Below are 20,486 nucleotides of genomic sequence, written 5' to 3'. Positions count from 1 at the left end.
TCAAGAATCATAAAAACTCAGGCAAAGATGACATTACTACAAAAAACTAATAAAACTCCGATAACCAACCCTAAATAAAATGGAGATCTATGAACCGCCAGACAGAGAATTTAGAATAACCCGTTAAGGAAGTTTAATAAACTCAAACAAACAAACGAAAAAACAAAAAATAGAAAGATAGGTAAAGTTAATTAGGAAAACAATGAATGAACAAAATGAGAAGTTTGACAGAGAAATGGCAACCATAAAAAAAAATCTAGAGTTGAAACATACAATAACTGAAAATTTAATTGAATTTAATTGAAAGTTTCAAGTAACTATGTAGAAGAAAGAATCAGAGACCTTGAGGATAGACCACTGTAAATTACCCAGTCAGAAGAGAAAAAAAAAATTAATAATGAAAAAGAGTGAAGAAAACCTATGGGAATGATAGGACACAATGCAAAGAAACAATAGTCACATTTTAGGAATTCCAGAAGGAGGAAAGAAGGAAGGAAGGAAGGAAGGAAGGAAGGAAGGAAGGGAGGAAGGGAGGGAGAGAAAGTATATTTAAAGCAATAATGGCTGAAAACTTCCTAAACCTGGGAACAAAAATGGACATCCAGATCCATGAAGCCTAAAAAACACCAAATAAGTTGAACCTGAACCCGATACATCAATATATACTATAATTAAATAGGCAAAACTGAAAGACAAATAATTTTAAGAGCAGAAAGAAAAAAGAGAGAAATTATATTCAGGAAAATTTCGAGATTAATGACAGGTTTCTCAACAAAAACTTTTTAGCCCCGGAGAAAATGGAATAATATATTCAAATATTGGGGGGTGGGGGGACTGTCAACCAAGAATTCTATAACTGGTGAAGCTATCTTTCAGAAATAAAGGAAGGATAAAGACTTACCCAAACAAACAAAAACTGAGGGAGTTTATTACAAGACACTAAAGGAATCTCCTTATAAGAAATGCTAAAAGGAATTAAGTGGATGTAAAAGAATGCTAATCGACATCATAAAAACATAAAAAGGTAGTATAAATTTCACTGGTAATGGTAAATATATAGTCACTGTTAGATTCTGGAATATGATAATGTTGCATAATTCGCTTACAACCCCAGTTGTTGTTTTTTTAATTTAAATAGTAAAAATAACCATAGCTACTATAATCTGCTATTTGTTACAGAATATAAAAAAAACATGTAAATTATAATAGCAATAACCTAAAATGTGAGGTAAGAGGTGAAGTAAAAGCATACAGTTTACAAATTCTATTTATCAGACTAGAGTAGGGTTATAAGTTTAAGATATTTTATGTAAGTTGGGACACCTGGGTGGCTCAGTCAGTTAAGTGTCTGACCCTTGATTTCAGCTCAGGTGATGTTTTCACGGTCATGAGATCGAGCCCCACCTAGGGCTCCGTGCAGGGTGTGGAGCCTGCTTAAGATCCTTTCTCTCCTCTCCTTCTCCCCCTACTCTCTTAAAAAAAGAAAAAAGAAAGTTTTATCAAAAAAAGAAGATATGTTATGTAAGCTTCACCATAACCACAAGGAAAAGTCCTGTAGTGACTTCACAAAAGAATGTGATAAATAATTCAAAGCATACTGATATCAAAATACATTAAAATACAAAGAAAGACAAAAGGATAAGAAACAAGGAACAATGAACCTACAAAATAATCAGAAAACAATTAATAAAATTGCGATAGTAAGTCTTTACCTATTCATAACTATTTTAAACATAATGGATTAAATTCTCCAATTAAAAGATATAGAATGGCTGAATCGTTTTTTTTTTTAATGATCCAAAAATAAACTCCCTACAAGAGACTCACGTTAGTTTTATAGGCACACACAGACTAAGAGTGAAAACATGGGAGAAAAAAACATTTCAAGGAAATGGTAACAAAAATATGCAGGGGTAGCTATATTTATATGAAGCAAAATAGATTTTAAACTAAAAATTATAAAAAGAGACATAGATAATGCCTCACATTAGAGTATCCAACATACAAGGCAAAAACTAAGAGGGGTGCCTGGTGGCTCAGTTGGTTAAGTAACCGACTTTTGATTTCAGCTCACGTCACGATCTCCCAGTTTGTGAGTTCAAGCCCCATGTTGGGTTCCATGCTGGGCCTGGAGCCTACCTAAAAACAAAACAAAACAAAACAAAACAAAACCCCAATAAAATACATAGGAAAAAATTTCACTAAGGAGAGCAAAAATCTCTAACCTAAAAATTATAAGATGCTGATGGAAGAAATCAAAGAAGACACAGATAAATGGAAAGGTATTACATGGTCATGGATTGGAAGAATTAACATTGTGACAATGTCAATATTACCAAAAGATTCAATGCAACCTCTACCAAGATTCCAATGGCATTTTTTACAGAAGTAGAAAAAAACATTCCTAAAAGTTACGGGAAACCACAAGGGACTCTAAATAGCCAAAGCAATCCTGAGAAAGAACGAAGCAGGAGGCATCACACTTTCTGATTTTAAGCTAAGGTTATCAAAAACCACTGTGGTGGTGTAAAACAGAATTGAGATGGAACACGACTGAGAGCCCAGAAAGAAACCCAAGCATAAACAGTCAACTAGTATTTGGCAAGGGGGCCAAGAACACTTAATGGAGAAAAGAGTGTCTTTGCAATAAATGGGGCTCTGATAATTGATTATTCACATTTAAAAGAATCGAACTGGGGGCGCCGGGGTGGCTTAGTCGGCTAAGCGTGTGACTTCAGCTCAGGTCATGAACTCACGGCTCGTGAGTTCGAGCCCTGCGTCAGGCTCTGTGCTGACAGCTTGGAGCCTGGAGCCTGCTTCCGATTCTGTATCCCTCTCTCACTCTGCCCCTCCCCTGCTCACACTCTGTCTCACTGTCTCTCTCAAGAATAAATAAAACTTTAAAAAAAAAATTAAAAGAGTGAAACTGTACCTACACCACTCACAAAATATTAACTCAACATGTATGATAGATTTAAACGTAAGACCCGGAGCCATGGAGGTCCCAGAAGTAAACACAGGAATACAGCAACTTGATGTGGGCCTTGATGCTGGGTTTTTGGATGTGACACCTAAAGCACAAGAAACAAAATTAGAAAATAAATAAATAGACCTTTGGAACTACAACAAACTCAAACTTCTGCACAGCCAAAGAAACCACCAACAAAATGGAAAGACAGCCTATGAAATGGGAAAAGATATTTTCAAACCATGTGTCTGATAAGAAGTTAATATTCAAAAGATATAAAGAACTCGTATAAGTTAATAGCAAAATAATGATAACAACAGCAATAACAACAACACAAACCTCCTCACCTCACTACTACTGCCCTACCCAGAGTTGTCAATGGCCTCCAAGCTGTAGAACCCTCTTCCTACCTGATTTTTTTGCAGACCTCTTCATTTGTGACTACTCCTCCTTCCCACTTTAAAGAACACTTTCAACTCTTGACCTACATGGCATTTAACGTTCTCACTTTTCTTACTTCTCTGCAATAACACTTCAGTTTCTCTCCAGAATTTTCTTCCTAGGTCCACCCTTGAGGATGGTATCTTCCAGGTTCCCCACCAGGAAGGCCTTCTTCTTCTCTCATTCTCTGTATTACCCATTCTCTGTATTACCCACCTCCATATGGACAGATCCCCTGTGTCTCCAGCCCAGACCTTTCCCTTGCCCGTTGGAGAATTCTAGTTGGTTGTTGCCCTTGGTATCCTTAATCAATAGATCCCAAATAAGACACATTTTCTTTTCTCATTCATCCAAGCCAAACCTAGCCTACATTTGATGTCCCCCCACCCATGCCAGTGAAGGTCATCACTAGGCACCTCTTGCACAAACCATCAGTCTGGAGCCAGCCTTGAGTATTCCCTTTCTTAGTCCCCATATCCAGTCAATCACCAAAGACTTGTGTTTCTCTTTCTTAAAAATGATTCAAATATATCTTTGAATTATCATGCCTCAAGACACTATCATCCCTTGCCTGGTTTGCTGTAACAACCACCTTAGTGGTATCTCTGCTTTTGCTTGACCACTCCAAGTCATGGTTCCCATTAATCCCTGTCAGTCCAGAGTACTTCCAAAACAGAAATATTGGGGCACATGGGTGGCTTAGTCGGTTGAGCGTCCAACTCTTGATTCCAGCTGAGGCCCAGGGTTGTGAGATTGAGCCCTGCATCAGGCTCTGCACTGACAGCACATAGCCTGCTATCGATTCTCTCTCTCTCTGTCTTTCTCTCTCAAAATAAATAAATAAACTCAAAAAATGGAAATATCATCATTCCTTCCTGAGCTCTCTGATGTCTATAAAATAAAGTTCAAACTCCTTAATACGTTTTTCGAGATGAATTGTGACCTGGCCTTTCAAACTTCATTCTAAGCCTTTCCCTGTTACAACTTGACATGTGACTTTTCTTTTCTTTCTTCCTTTCTTTTTCCCTTGTTTCTTTCTCTTTCTTCCTCATTTCTTTCTTGTTTTTCTCTCCTCTTTCTTTCCTTCCTTCCTTCCTTTCCTCCTTCCTTCCTTCCTTTCCTCCTTTCTTCCTTCCTTCCTTCCTTCCTTCCTTCCCTCTCTCTCTGTCCATCCTCCATCCTTCCCACCCATATTCATATTTTCTTTCTCTCTAATATCCTTCCCCTTTTTGTTCTCGGCTAATTCCTATCTATCTATTATGCCTCAGCTTAAACTTCACTTCTCTTTGAATGCATTCCATGAGTCCTTAACACTAATTTAGGAGCTTCTTTAACATTGCAGTCTCCATACTAAATGTTCATAGCCCCTCTTTTGTCATTGTGTGTCTAATTGTCTCTACGGGGGGCAAAGACTGTCCATCTTGTTCACTAATTCGTCTGATCACCAAGCACAGCTCTAACATACACTAATGACATAGTATTTCATGTCAGAGCTGACATTTGTTTTTTGCTTATTATGTGCTTGACACTGTTCTAAACATATTATGTGAATTAACTTATGTAATCTTACAAAAAGGCCTTGCCATAGCTACTGGCATCATTACCATTTATGGATAGGTAAACTGAGGCACAGAGAGATGAAGTAACATGCACAGTTATGAAATCATGGAGCCAGGATTCAAATCTAGACAGAGTGGCTCTAAAGACCATGCTCCTTTTGTTGTTGTTGTTGTTGTTGTTGTTACTAAATGAAGGAGAATAAGTGAAGTGGAGTGTTGGGTAAAACCTATAGAGGTCAAATTCATTTCCCCATGCCACATAGCTGGGAGGTGCTGGAGACAGGGATCCACTCTGTGTCTTCTGACTCCAAATTCCATGAGTTAGAGACTGTTCTGCACTACCTCTTATATTTTTAACTGTTTTAAAAGCAAATGCATTTTTGCTCTCTGTGGACACAGTTTTAATAAGCCTATTTAAATATTCATAATTCAAATGCAAAATCCCCTGCTGCAGCCTTCTGTGATTCACAGACTTCAGTAAGTGGCCTCTGCTCTTTGTGGTGAGGGCCTGATGAACTGACTGGCCCCGCGTTTATCTCACTTCCTGTATGATCAGACTCTCAGAACAGACTGCTGAGCCAGGAGGTTAGGAGAGTCTGTCACTGCTTCCAAAATATTAATTGGATGGTAATATTTTTGCTCAATAGGCAGCTGGTTCATACCCTCCCTGGGAAAGTGCAAAATGGTGATAAAAAAAAAAAAGTGTCTCAATTCTAGGAGAAGTGAAATGTTTCGAAATATCCCAGGAGTTAACTGAGCTGGTCATTTTTTCCCTTAATTCTCCCAAATTCATATTCACCGAGCATTGTTAAACCCTGTGATGAGATGTTTAAATCCAAATCTGCGATTTCTCAGTCTTCTCCTGGATCCCCATCGAAATAAAATGCTGAGTCAGGTCTTATATTTCCACCAAAACGTTTCTTAATTACCTTTAGTGAGGAAGCAAATTTTATTAAATTTTGTATTCGTCATGCCTAAATTGATGTCACTTATGTATTATTTTCTGAAAAACCTCTTATTGAATGAATGAATGAATGAGTTATCCTAAGCCCTCATTATTCTTTCATTCCTTTGTAGCAGAGATCAATAAATATTTGGTTTGTAGAACAAAATTTTCTACCATGATTCCCACATTTGTTTGCATGGCAGACCAGCAGAAGGCATGATTCTCTTTGTGAAACACTACAAAATTCAAAATACTTAAAGTGAGTTAGTCTTCATAAAGATACATATTTTTAGCCCCTCAGGTCAGTGGTAACTACTTCTTAATCTTTCTGGTTGTTTCTTTTCTCTCTGTTATATATCTCCCTTCAAGGGTTGTGGGGAAGGGGTGGGGGGAGCGCTCTATTACTTTTCTCTCTCTCTCTCTGTCATCTAGTCCCATGATTCAAACATTCTATATATTGATTATTTGCACATCTTTTGACCTATCCAAGTAACATGCAACTCATTTGTCCAACAACTGATTGCGAAGTATTCCTCTCCAAGTCTTTGCTGTCTCAGTGAGTGACCATTGCTTGGGTCTTAATCCCAAGAGTAAGGATGCCAAGTAAAACAAAGGACAATACGTATTCTGTAAGCCCACAGATGGTAGTTTGGCAAGAGTAAGGCACACAGGAAAGACAGGTCTATATGTAGAGTTAATTATCTATTGCCAATAAGAACATAGTGCTGTTCCATCTATGATATAAGCAGTCCAGTATAATCAAGATGTCACCCAGCCACTGGGCAATTCAAGGGTCTCGATCAATAGACAAATAAGGAGGCTACTGTACTGGCTAGCAGGATTGTTCCTGATTAAAAGTGTAAATGAGTTACAAAATGGATATAAGAATATGTCTGGAATAAGGGAGATCCCATAGGGTTATCTCTTATTACTACCACATTCTATGATTGAAGTCAGTGGAAAACTACCACAACCCAGTGAGGTAGGATTGCAAATAGCTCAAACCCTTCAGGAATGAATGTTTGGATTTTAAGTATGGTTTAAAGAGATGTGTATGGATGCCAGGTTGATAAGGGGTGGACTGTGATGGTCTTTTTCTATGTGTCAATTTGATTAGACAATAGCTTTCATTTATTTGTTTACACTAAAATCTGTGTTGCAATGAAGTTATTTTGTCAATGTCATTAAATCCCATAATCTGTTCACTTGAAGCAAAGGAGATAATCCTAGAAAATCTGTCTTCGAGCTGTAATAGATAATCTTGGTGGGCCTGATTCAATTATTTGAAAGGCCTTACCAATCCCAAGCAAGCTCTGCACTATTAGCATGGAGCCCTGGTGTGGCTGGAACCCATGAACCATGAGATCATGACATGAGCTGAAGTCACGAGTTGGACTCTTAACCAACTGAGCCACCCAGGCACCCTAAAATTGGGGGGGGGGGGATTCCAAAGAGCTTTTGTTTATATGGGTTATATCAATATTTGCTGTATTGGAAATTAAAATTGGGAATTTTTATGAGTAGTTATGTCTCCACCTAAAATAATAACAAATCTACTACATGTTAAAATAAATAGCATATTTGTATTTTCAAATAATTAGTGAGGAGTGTAGCACTGTTTTACATTTTTTGCTAAACTCTTTAATGTCTGGTTTAATAGAAGGCAACTGGGGCTTCCACCTCCATCTGTATTCAGCCTATTACAATATATTGTTTTGGTTCAAGAATATGATGAATGTTTGGTCTTACCATCTGTCTGGTTAGAAAAGGAAAGAGTATTGTAATAGCCTGTTTGATAATTATAGGTATTCTTTTATCATATTACACCAAAACTTGACAAGTAATAATTTTTAAAGGTGAGTTGCAATGTGGAATCTGAAATTACATGAATGAACATTAACATATATTAGTTCGTCTTTTTGTTTGAATGGATCTATTACTCACATGTGATTTTTGTAATATCTTGCCTTTGTCATTTGGAAAACAATAGTTCACTGTGTTAGGCAAACATTCTAAATCTTGATATGTTTCGTGATACAGTAATAATCATGTTCATCAACAATCAACATCACTGTGAGCCTCATAAGAGAGCTGTTAAGCTCATAATGGCAGACACAAGTTCTCTAAAATTCTAATTTTCTTTTTTTTTAATGTTTTTAAATGTTTATTTTTGAGAGAGGAAGAGGGAGACATAGGGTGAGCAGGGGAGGGGCAGAGAGAGAGGGAGACACAGAATGGGAAGCAGGCTCCAGGTTCTGAGCTGTCAGCACAGAGCCTGACGTGGGGCTCGAACTCACAGACTGAAAGATCATGGCCTGAACTGAAGGCTTAACTGACTGAGCCACCCAGGCACCCCTAAAATTCTAATTTTCTTTTGAAAGTCTGCCTTTCATCATTTGTAACAAATACTCTCATTTACCTTTAAGTGACAGACTCACGTCATTCACTTCCAAGAAAATGTTTGCCAAGTGCCTAAGTCTGAGTAAGTACACTTTGTTAATTGTTCTGTCAAGTAAAAATACTGTTCCATGAAAAAAGTGGCTAGTTCAGCTAGCAACTCAATCACACAAGGCCTTTTCCTCCAGGTAACCATCATACCTGATAAGACACAAAACTGCTTCGGGTGAACTTCTGATTTTGCCACAACAAAAAATGTCAGAATTAACGCAATTATTAATTGTCATTGCTCTCCTAATGGCATTCTCAAATAAAACTGGCTTTTATTGCCTTGAAAGTCCACTTTAGTAAAGAAACAATGCCTGGGGGCAGAGGGGAATACATTGACTCATGCTCAGACACATTACACATCGGTTTCATCAGTTTAAAGGTCAATTCAAGGGGCGCCTAGGTGGCTCAGTTGGTTAAGCGTCCAACTTCGGCTCAGGTCATGATCTTGCAGTTCGAGAGTTCAAGTCCTGCATCGGGTTCTATGCTGACACCTCAGAGCCTGGAGCTTGCTTTAGATCTGTGTCTCCCTCTCTCTGCCACTCCCCTGCTCATGTTCTGTCTCTCTCTCTCACAAGTAAATAAATATTAAAAAAAAAAAAATAAAGGTCAATTTCAATTAAAATAAGCAAAAAAAAAACTATCATTATGACAATAGTTTTAATTCTGTGGATCCTCTGCAACAGTCTCAGATATCCCCAAGGACCATCCTTTGGAAATTTCTGCTATAAGCTATACCTAGTCAAGGTGCCCTCCCCTCCCTATAATTTGAATTCCACTGAAAACCCAGCCATTTGGAATTCATGACAAACAGGGAGATGTCATGCTGGTTCCATGACTCTAACCCAGAAATCTGAGTGCCTAAATTCTGTTTCTTCCTTATCGAGCATAATTAAATAATATGTGTTTTCCCACAGGACACTTTCTATATACTTTATCTACAGGGCTGTACTGGGTTAGATAATATATTAGCCAGGGTTCTCCAGAGAAACAGAACCAGTGTGCCAGTGTGTGTGTGTGTGTGTGTGTGTGTGTGTAAATAGGGAAAAAGATTTAAGGAATTGGCTCATGCAGTTATGGAGGTTGTCAAGTCCCAAATCTGCAGGGTGATTTGAAGGCTGGAGACTCAGGAAGAGCTAATCATGCAGTTTAAGTCTGAAGCCAGTCAGCTAGCAGGATTTGCTCTTGCCTGGAGGAGAGCAGGCCTTTGTTCCATTTGGGCCTTCAACTGATTAGATGTGGCCTACCCACATTATGGATGGCAATCGGTTTTACTCAAAGTCCACAGATTTAACTGGTAATCTCATCAAAAACACTCTCGCAGGAACATTCAGAACGCTCTTTGACCAGAAAGGTGGGCACCGTGGCCCAGTCAAGTTGACGCATAAAATTAACCATCACATACAGCATTTCCCCAAGTTCACATCCTTCCTAGGACCTCAGCCTGTGACCATGTTTTGGAAATAAGACCATCGCAGATGCAATTAGTTAAGATGGGGTCATGGTAGAGTAGGCTGGCCCTTCATGCAATATGAGTGGTATCCTCATAAGAAGAGAATGCATTGGGAGAACACTATATAATGAGAAAGACAGAGGTGGGAGGGAGGTGTCCACAAACCAAGGAAAGCCAAGGATTTCCCGTAACACTAGAAGTTAATTGAAAGGCTCCCGTAGAGCCTTCAGAGAGACCATGGCCCTGCCTGCTCTCGGTCTCAGACTTCCAGCCTCCACATCTGCGAGGGGACACACTTCGGTTACCTTTACGCCACCAAGTTACAACAGCCCTGGGAAAAACTACCACAGTTCCCATGGCTGACTTGTGTCAAGGTAGAAGGAAAGATCTCTTCGGAGGCAAGGATAGTCAGGATTTCTCTCATGAGGGTGGGGAAGCAAAGCGAGACCCCTGACCACGTGCTCACTGACGTGTAAGGTGGAGAGAGAGAGACAAAGTTGGGGGCTGAGCAGGAAACCCCAGCAGGAGAGGGAGGGCAGTGAGCTTGGCCAGAACCAGCTGGGATCCCCCACACAATGTAGGAGGCCAACTGAGGACACGGGGAGGACGAATCAGAAAGGTCTTAGTTACCTTCTTCTTAAATACGGCTAACTATGCTGGAGAGCTTTTCAGAGAGATACCTAAGAATCTCTCTCAGGGTCTCAACTTTGCCTCCTCGCAAAATTAGGAGTACAAATGAGGATTGGAAGGAGAGCCAGAGGGGTTGAGAGGGAGAGCCAGACCCGCCGTCGCTCTGGAAGGGAAAAGAAAATGTCAGATCGCAGCTGGTAAATAAGATGTTACAGCGAAGCTTGAAAAGCCGGGTTCTTTCTCCTTTGTAAAGGCCCTACCTGCATAACATGAAGGGGCTCGGTGACAGACACATTAAAACACCATTAAACTGTGAAATAGAACACAGTGTGAAAATAGATTTAACCTTCACAAGTATATCGATCTCCACCCAGCGCCGTGCCCAAGTTCTGGGACAACTGTTTTATAATAGGTTTTACTTATTTTCCTGTTGCTGTTCTGACTTCCTCCGAGGAGGGTGTTATTTCTAAAAGCCCCCTGACCGTGGAAGGAAGCAGGCTTGCTTCTCAGGCAGCTCCTGGCCTCGGAAAGCTCCCGCCAGCTGCTCCGCAAACAGAAATCAGTTTGGTGAAAGTGAGGAATGAGTTTGCGGCGGCCGCTGGGATAACAGAGGCCCAGGGAGGAGGAGGAGAGCACTGCCGGTTACTTGCAGGGTTGGGAGGTGGAGATGAGGTGGGGTGGGGGGAGGAGAGAGAGATGGGCCAATGAACTGTGGGCGGTGGCAGGATGGCCTTTGTGGGATGACTCCTATGATTTAGTTTTTGCTTCAAAATGCATCTACAGACACGCACACACTCACACACACACACACACACACACACACACACACACTCAATACTCTTCGTAATAAGGAAGAAAAGGGAATCCATTCCCTGGGACAAAAATGCTCCAAGAGCTGTAGCTCTCGCAATAATTTTCTGTGTAATTTTTGGCCACATGAGCAGATTAACAAAGAGGAACACAAAGCCAGCAAAAAAATAATAATAATAACAACTTACTTTTCATGGAAACGTTCACATTTAATTTTGCAGGAGCTTAGAGGGCCGAGCAAATTGGAAGATACATTTCTATCTCAGAGTGAAGAAGCCCAAGTATCTCCAAAATGTGAGACTTAACATCACTTTTTTTTTTTTTCCTTCAGCCACCTTATTTGCAAAATGAACATTTGAGGTGTGACCCTTTCTTAAATTGTAGCCAAATCAGAGGAAAACATAATGAAGAGACCAGCGTGCAGCAAAACGTCCGATGAACCAGTGAACTTGGTTTGCAGGCCAGGAAAAGTCAGCGAAGCTAATAGCCAGTGGTGTTTTGTATGGATCCCGACATCGTCATCAGAGAAAAGGTGTCCATGAAGTTGCTCAGATTGGAACGCTCAAGATTGTGGCCCCCAAATCATGTTCTTTCTAATTCTTGTTTTGAGGATTCAAGCACCTTTAATAAAATTGAATACCGTTTTTCATACAAAATTTCTTTGTAAAAGGGATACCAATTGCTTTTTCAATGTTTATTTATTTATTTTGAGAGAGAGAGAAGGGGGGAGGTGCAGAGGGACAGAGAGCGAGAGACACAGAGAATCCCAAGGAGGTTCCACCCGGTTGTGGGGCCTAAGCTGAAATAAAGAATCCGATGCTTAACTGACTGAGCCACCCAGGCGCCTCTAAAAATTGCTTTTTAACATGAAAATGGATCTATGCCACAGTAGCAACTGCATCATGCTTAATGGTGAACAAATAAATTCTCTTTGGGACGACAAACATGATGAAATTATCTCATTTGATTATTATTATTTAAAATTCTTGTGTAAATGATAACTGATGAGATAAAATATGAAAATGCAATAATCGTTCTAATAATGAAAGGGATAAAGAATAAGTTGCCCCGGGGGCGCCTGGGTGGCTCAGTCAGTTAGGTGTCCGACTTCCCCTCAGGTCATGGTCTTGTGGTTTGTGAGTTCGGGCCCCACGTGGGGCTCTGTGCTGACAGCTCAGGGCCTGGGGCCTGCTTCGGATTCTGTGTCTCCTTCTCTTTCTGCCCCTCCCCTGCTCACTCTCTGTCTCTGTCTCTCTCCCAAAAAGAAATAAATATTTAAAAAAATTAAAAGAATAAGTTGTCCATAGATTACATGACTGCCTACCTAGAAAAGTTAGTAAGATCTATTAATTAGCGCAAACGCTTGATTTAAATACATTTTAAAAACATAGAAAATACCAGCAAGATCCTGTATTAAAAATGTATCTACTTTGAAAACAGAATAAGAAAAGGATCCCTCCTTTCCAAAAATATTGCACCCAGTTGCAACCAAAAATATAAAATAAAGTGTAAATAATCCTCATAGGAACTGAGTAGAATTCGTATGAGGTAAAAAACAATACTATAGGGGCACCTGGGTGGCTCAATCGGTTAAGCATCCAACCTTGGCTCAGCTCATTATTTCATAGTTCATGGGTTCGAGCCCCACACTGGGCTCTGTGCTGACAGCTCAGCCTGGAGCCTGCTTCGGATTCTGTGTCTCCCTCTCTCTCTGTCCCTCCCCCACTCGTGCTCTGTCTCTCTCTGTCTCTCAAAAGTAAATAAACAGTAAAAAAAAAAATGTTAAAGCTGTAAAATATTATGTCATGTTCACATATTGACAGATTAGTATCACAAAGATTGTAAATCATCCACAAATAGTTTACGAATATAATGAAATTGCAGTAGGATATTTTCGAGCATGGAAAAAAAAAATCTTCTGAACGTTTAGGTAGAAGAAGAAGCTGGGACAGACAGCCTGGAACTGTTTAAAATGAAGAAGGATAGGGAATAACATGACCAACCAGATGTTCACCATTCATTCAGTAGATACTTGAAGACCTACTGTGTGCATTTTGCTTGTGGGAGATCGAGACAGAACAGACATGGCCCGGCCTTCAAGGAGCTTACGGCCTAAGTGAAGGAGAGAGAGAGTAAACAGTGATGACACTGATATTGTAAATATCCAATCACAAGCAGTAACAAGTGTTTTCAAAGAAAGCTACAGGCTGTGGGGAGCAGTGTTTGGTGCTACAGTTTTTCTATCCCCAACCTGGAGGACACAGCTTACTTCAGCTGTCTGTGCAGCTCATCCGAGGTCTTGGCAGAAAGTGACATTTAACCTGACTGAAGGAAGGAAGGCGGCACGGGGGGGTGGGGGTGAGGGGTGGTGCCTGGGTGGCTCAGTCGGTTGAGCCTCCGGCTTTTGATTTTGGCTCAGATCATGATCTCACGGTTCGTGAGATCGAGCCCCACATCGGGCTCGGCGCTGTCAGTGAGGAACCTGCTCGGAATTCTCTCTCCCTCTCTCTCTGCCCCTCTCCTGCTTGTTCTTTCTCTTTCTCTCAAAATAGATAAATATATATATATATATATATATATATATGTATTTTTTTTTTAAAGAAGGATGGAAGAGAACAAGAATTCCCAGGAGAAGGAATGCGGGTTTGAAAGGGCTACAATGAAAAGATCTTGGCACAATCAAGAAACAAAAAGAGTCCAGCGTCAACAAAACAATGGAACTCCAGAGAAAGACGTAGGGTTAAGGGGGGGAGAGAAACAACCGGGGCCACATGCAGACCATGCAACACGGAATAGATTTTATCTGAGTGCAGTGAAAGTCTCCCTAAGGGTCCTGAGCAGGGAAGGTGACACAATAAAATGAATGGCTTAAGGAGTGTATTGTTTTCTGTTGTGTGGGAAGTGCACGCAGGGCGACTCGGTGGTGAGCTCAGCAGTGTTCCGGGAGGGAGATGGTAGTGCAACTGACCAGAGTGAGGGCACCGGAAATGGGAAACTGAAGGGTTTGACAGACGTGTAGAAGGTAGAATGAGTGCGAATTGGTGATTGATCGAACGGGAAGCCAGAAGACCTGTATAAAGCTGATCTCTCTTAAAGTTTTTCTCTGGTGTAAGAAAAGACAGACTGATCATTACAAACAAACAAACAAACAAAAAAGACAGAAACAGATCCATATGTATATTATTCTAAAATACACTTGGCATTTTAAAACAGTGGGGAAGAAGGAATTATTCATAAAATGTATTTCAGTGATTGGCTAAATAATTTTAGGGGGAGAGAAAACCTGACAGGGTCTGTACTTCACTCACAATTTCTGCCAAATAAAAATAAAACATTAAAAGTATTAGAAGATAATATAAGTTGATTTTTTTTTCATTTTGCTTTACTTCACTTTATGCTTTCCTCGCTGTTGGACATCAGGGACAAACATGATATAAAAATACTCCTTAGTTCATGACTGTCATCCATCAGTCTGTAAAAACACATTCTCCCATCTTTTTTTTTTTTTTTTTTTTCTCCCTGTCCTCATTCCCATTCTACTTCTCTGGCTTCATACACTCCAACCCCACCCAGCATCCACTCTGATGTTGTTAATAGCATTCCCCCTTAGGGTTAGTGAGCATCTGAAACGCTAACACGGTGAGAAGCCCTTTCAAAAGCACTTACCACTTAGGGGCGCCTGGGTGGCTCAATTGGTTAAGCATCTGACTTCCACTCAGGTCATGATCTTGCAGTCTGTGGGTTCAAGCCCCGCATGGGGCTCTATGCTGACAGCTCAGAGCCTGGAGCCTGCTTCGGATTCTGTGTCTCCCTCTCTGTCTGCCCCCTCCCCGACTCATGCTCTGTCTCTCTGTCTCTCAAGAATTAATAAATGTTAAAAGAATAACAACAAAAACACCTACCATTTCCCTCTCTCTCTCTATCTCTCAAAATAAATAAATAAACTTAAAAAAAAGAAGAAGAAGAAAGGGTCAGCTGGGTGGCTCAGTTGTTTAAGCATCTGACTCAGTTTCAGTTCAGGTCATGATCTCATGATTCCTGAGATTGATCCCCGCATCAGCCTCTGTGCTGACAGCGTGGAGCCTGCTTGGGATTCTCTCTCTCCCTCTCTCTCTGCCTCTTCCCCCTCAAAATAAACTTAGAAACAAAAAAGAAAACACCTACCATTTATACCCCTTAAGTAGATATGAACTCATCTCAAGTTTCTTATTACGTTTTCCCATCAAAGAATGACTCTTTCTTTAATCTAACCTTTATTTTTCTTGTGTGTCCTCCAATTCTGTTAGGGTTTTCTTCATACAAGCTTGCTTATTCTTTATTAGTAAAACCCAGGCACTTTAGAGCTTTGGTTGCTATTTTAAAAGGTATCATAATTTTTATTTCCTTTTCTGAATCCTTATTCCAAGTATAGACGAATGCTATTGATTTTCAAATTTCATTTTGCCTGCTCACTTGAAAAACAATGTTGAATTAGGAAGGACTTTTTAAAGCATAATGCCAAAGGCAGAATGCAGAAGAGAAAAAAAGAAACATTTATTCGCCAAGAAAACCTATCAAAGTCAAAAAACATGACAATTGGGGAAAAAAATATTTGCTACACATATGACAGAAAAGAGACTAATACTCTAAGTATATACAAAGCTATTACAAAACAAAAAAGAAAATTGTCAAATATGGGCGAAGACCATGAAGAAATTATTAAGGAAGAAATAGAAATATCCAGGAAGCACGAATTAAGGCTCAGTATTATATGTAATCAAAGATCTGTAAATTAGCAGGAGAAAGCACTTTTGCATTATCATCTGCATTAGTCAAGATTCATGTCATAGTGACAGAATCCCAACACGATGTACATTATGCAGAGGGGGAAATGATTGAATCGGATAACGGGGATATCTGGGGATGAGCCTTGCTTTGGTCCCAGGGGAACCTAATAGCTCCCTCCCATCTCCTAGTGTCATGTCTATTGGATTTGATTCTGCAGGCTGATTTTGTCCACTTGGCAGACAAGATAGCTGCCAGGAGCCCCTTTCAGCCTGGCAAATTGAGATAGAAATCTAACAGCTCTCTTCAATGCCTATATCTGAAACCTAGGAAACTTCCGGTCCTGGTTGGGTCTCTTGCCTACGGTCAATAGAGAGTAACACTCCATAAGCAGAAGAAAGAACCAGGGAGGGTATTTTTTCGATTCATCAAATTTTAAAAGCCCCAAATCCTCATAAACAAACAAACAAACAAACAAAAACCAAGAAACTGATTGCCCGTGGAGAGCATCAGATATGAAGTTGGAGGGTTGCCAAGGGTATACTCTGTCGCATAATTTTCTTCGGGGCCCTAGTGCCCGCAAGACCTCATTACACTGAAAGTCACCTCCCAAGCCACTACTGGGGACTCGTGGGCTGGCGTGGTTTGCTTTAGACATTATATCACCGTCCTTGGAGAGAAGAGCTACTTGTGGGCAGAGAAGGGACAATTCCATCTTGAGGGACGAAAGCAAGCGGGGGTAAGGTCCAAGATGGCTAGGGGCGGGGGAAAGTTGATCTAAACTCTCCGAGAATAGGTCTGTCTTAGAGAACAGTGTGGTCTGTGCTGAAGGTTAGTCACAAACACAATCTCAGGCATGTGAGAGGCACACTCGTGTTTATTTTTTTCTCCCCGCTAAATTGATAGGTTGGCAGGTTTGAGGCCCATGTCCTTTAGAAATCCCACGGCACAGCTTGGAGTTTCAATACAGCCAGGAAGGCAATAAACAGCACGAAGGTCACTCAGAGCTTCTACTGCGAAGGGAAAAGGTTTTGTTTTATGAAAAATACAAAAATGTAGGGATGGTGCGACGACGGCAGGGAGCAGATAATGACATTCCTTATTCCTCTGGAACTTTTCAGAAAACCCGAATTCCCTTGGACAACACATCTGCCACCTTCTAGATTTAAATACCTTGAAATGGTAAATGGCCCTTGCAGGTCTGTGTGGAGAAATGAAGGCACTATAGCTATAGGGCTTGGGGAAGTTGCACAAGTGTGTGGTTCGATGCTTCCTTCTTTGGGCGTGGGGATATCTCAGCACCCAGCGCGAATTGAGAAGACAGTAAAAGCCTGACCGGTCATCAATGGAGGGGAGCTTAGCTTCTCTCCATTTAACTTAACATCCCTTCTATATGTCCACCTGCAAAGCCTCCGTGTTAGATGTTAGAAGACATTTATTTTTATTTTATTGTTTTATTTTATTTTATTTTATTTTATTTTATTTTAGAGGGAGGTGCAGAGACCAAGACAGAGAGAGACAGAGAGAGAGAGAGAGAGAGAGAGAGAGAGAGAGAGAGAGCCTTCAGCACACTCCATGCCCAGCATGGGACCCAATCTCACAATCCTAAGATCATGACCTGAGCTGAAATCAAGACTTGGATGCTTAACCATCTGAGCCACCCGGGTGCCCCAGACATTTGGGGATGAGGATGTCTGCATTCAAGAAGAGCTGAGCTGAGCTTACGCATCCTTCTGATACAATATGGAGTCATTGCAGAGGAACCAAGGACGTGTAGGCGTCAAAGCAGGAAAGGTAGGGGCGCCTGGGTGGCTCAGTTGGTTAAGCATCCAACTCTTGGTTGCCAGCTATTGTCCATGTTGTCCAACACGCCCCGCGTGTTGGAAAAGAAAATTGCTCACATGTATTACTATTGTTTGCGCACTGCTCCTTTCGCCATACTGGACTGAAAGCTCTTGGAAGGCATGAACTATATATCCGGTTCCGGCCTGGCAGGTATCTAGATGTGTGTCTAGCCTAGTCAATGGGAATGGTCCTTTGCCCCAGTCCACTATTCAAGAGACCGCCCTGAGGAGAGCTCTGTTGGAGTAACCCTCCTGACTTCCCTCCAGCACCTTTATCAACATGCCTCCCCAGGGAGGAAGAAGGAGATCTAGCCACTCGGATCTACTTCCTCTTTCTCTTTGGGATCTGCCTGTCTACACGGAGTGGGCCTTTGGCTCTGCTCCTTTCTGCTCTGAGTCTTACAGGATCAGACAATACCCCCATGTGGGGAGGGCTCTGTCATCCAACACTCTTTTAATCTTTATTTTTGAGAGAGAGACAGCGTGTGAGCAGGGGAGGAGCAGAGAGGGAGACACAGAATCTGAAACAGGCTCCAGGCTCTGAGCTGTCAGCACAGAGCCCGACGCGGGGCTTGGACTCACGAACCTCGAGATCATGGCCTGAGCTGAAGTCGGACGCTCAACCGACTGAACCACCCGGGCGCCCCTGGGTCTGACTATGTAATTCTGGGGTTCAGTATTCGGAAACTTAGCCTCAATTGTTCAGCAGCAGTAATACAAAAACATTTTCACCTCCATTTGTTTGACTCCTGCATCTATCCCTTGGTCTGAACTCAGATGGCAAAGGGGATGCTATAGCCCCCTTAAATGCTATCAACCCCTGCGAGTGGGCACTCAGTGTGGGTTGATTGGAAGAATGTACGCATGATTTAATTATTGAAGACCAGAGGATATATAAGAAGCATCAAAGTCCCCACTCGACCCATCTATTGCTCTGTCAAGGCCCATCTGTGACCATGTCCACCTGACAATAGAATCTTACCATCAGGGCATTGGGGGGTCACCATTAATTGATCACTTTCTCTCCCGTGTTCTGAAATATCTGATTATTTCCTTCTTTTCTCCTCTTCTGTGTAATAGATTTCTCAATTCCTGGAAATACTCCCATCACCTTTCACCCTTTGGAAACCATCGCCTCTCTTTCCCCACTAATCCTACCTCCTGCAGCTGCGGCGTTGCTGATTTTCTGGTCTCCCTTGCTGCAGCCAGGAATTTCAATAATCCTTGAAATTAGGAATACAGGAGATCTCATTGTTACGGCAACCCCGTCTGCACTGGGACATACCTATTGCTAGAAGACGACGGTTCCCGTCTTAAAAAAAAAAAAAAAAATGAGCCTTCAAGCTCCTGGTACTTTCACATGTCACTCGACAAGGAGGTGTCCCACGCAAGCGAATGGAAGACCAGGGAGTTTTCTTTTAAAAAAAAAAAAAATCACATTTGAGGGGCGCCCGGGTGGCTCAGTCGGCTGAGTGTCCGACTTCGGTTCAGGTCATGATCTCGCGGTTCGTGAGTTCCAGCCCCGTGTCAGGCTCTGTGCTGACAGCCCAGGGTCTGGAGCCTGCTTTGAATTCTGTGTCTCCCCCTCTCTCTGCTCCTCCCCTGCTCACACGCTGTCTCTGTCTCAAAAATAAATAAAGATTTTTTTAAAAAAATTAAAAATAAATAAACAAATAAAATTCACATTTGATTCGAGTTGCGTCTCATTGTAGAATACACTAATACTTCTAAAAACTTGATGTCACATTTTCTTAAGAGCATGCCAACTAAAACAAGAAATCCACCTGCAGTTCAAAGCTTGTATTTTAATGTTCAAATAGCTTTCTGAAACTGGATGGCCAACTCTCTTCCAAAGTTTCTTTCCAAATGATGAAATTCAGAGATAAGTGGGACTAAAGTAAGTTGCGGATATGACTCAAAAGTGAGAAAGATTAAGAGCTCAGCCTTCACAGATCTCAGGACAGAAGTGTCTGAGCATCAGTGTAGAATTAAAAAAAAAAAAAAAAAAGAGGGGGGCATAGTCCATTGAACATGGAAAAACAATTAAAAATATATTGAAAGTAGAAAGAAAAAGAGAAATCATTCCTAATTAATTCTGCTGCCCTGCTCAACCCCAGCCTCTTTGTAATCCTACTGGGAACATCTTTATTGATCTGGGGGTCCTGCAGCAGGCTTCTGATGCTTATCTCAGCATAAAAACAGGCTCTTGTGATGAGCAGTGATTTAATTACATGACAATCACCGTTAACAATGCATGGCGAATACCACAAAAATATGCAGAGCAAGATTGGCCCTGATAAGTGCAAAGAGGTGGCATTGACTTTCAGTAAAGTTTCTGGCTACAATTCTACTGATCCTTCCCTCTTAGGAGAAAATAATACTCGGTGACTTGAAATGTCTATGGACTGACTTCACTGGTTCATTTTTAAGTAATAATAAGAAAGTTTAAACTTTAAAATATTAGCTTTTATTATATTTGTAGAACTTCTCTCTAAAACCTGAGAAATAGACCTATCATGAAGCTTTGTGACAAAAAATTATGGGGCTTTAAAAGGCAGAGAATTTCTCCTGTGTGAGATCTTAAGACTCTCGCAGTGTTTAGGTCCACAGTCAGTATTCAAAAATT

The 20,486-nt window shown here is 41.0% G+C and overlaps 1 protein-coding gene across 6 annotated transcripts in view; it reads right to left on the bottom strand.

Annotated features, from left to right (window-relative positions):
- Positions 1–11,441: 11,441 nt before the first annotated feature.
- Positions 11,442–20,486, bottom strand: part of MCTP2 (multiple C2 and transmembrane domain containing 2) — a 268,029-nt gene continuing 258,984 nt past the window's right edge. For 3 of the 6 annotated variants that reach the window (XR_006218419.1, XR_006218422.1, XR_006218423.1), the window contains 2 exons: positions 13,297–13,364; positions 11,445–11,873 (listed from right to left, as the gene is read on the bottom strand). The gene's annotated coding sequence lies outside the window, so the exon portion shown is untranslated. Of the gene's footprint in view, positions 11,874–13,296; positions 13,365–15,343; positions 17,030–19,464; positions 19,480–20,486 lie in introns of those variants that run through there. The other 3 variants (XR_006218427.1, XR_006218420.1, XR_006218421.1) reach the window with 3 other exon arrangements.

This window comes from Panthera tigris, chromosome B3 (genome assembly GCF_018350195.1).
Source record: "Panthera tigris isolate Pti1 chromosome B3, P.tigris_Pti1_mat1.1, whole genome shotgun sequence".
Lineage (NCBI taxonomy): Eukaryota > Metazoa > Chordata > Mammalia > Carnivora > Felidae > Panthera > Panthera tigris.
Note: the sequence above shows the minus strand (reverse complement) of the source record. Positions and strands in the feature narration are given on the sequence as shown.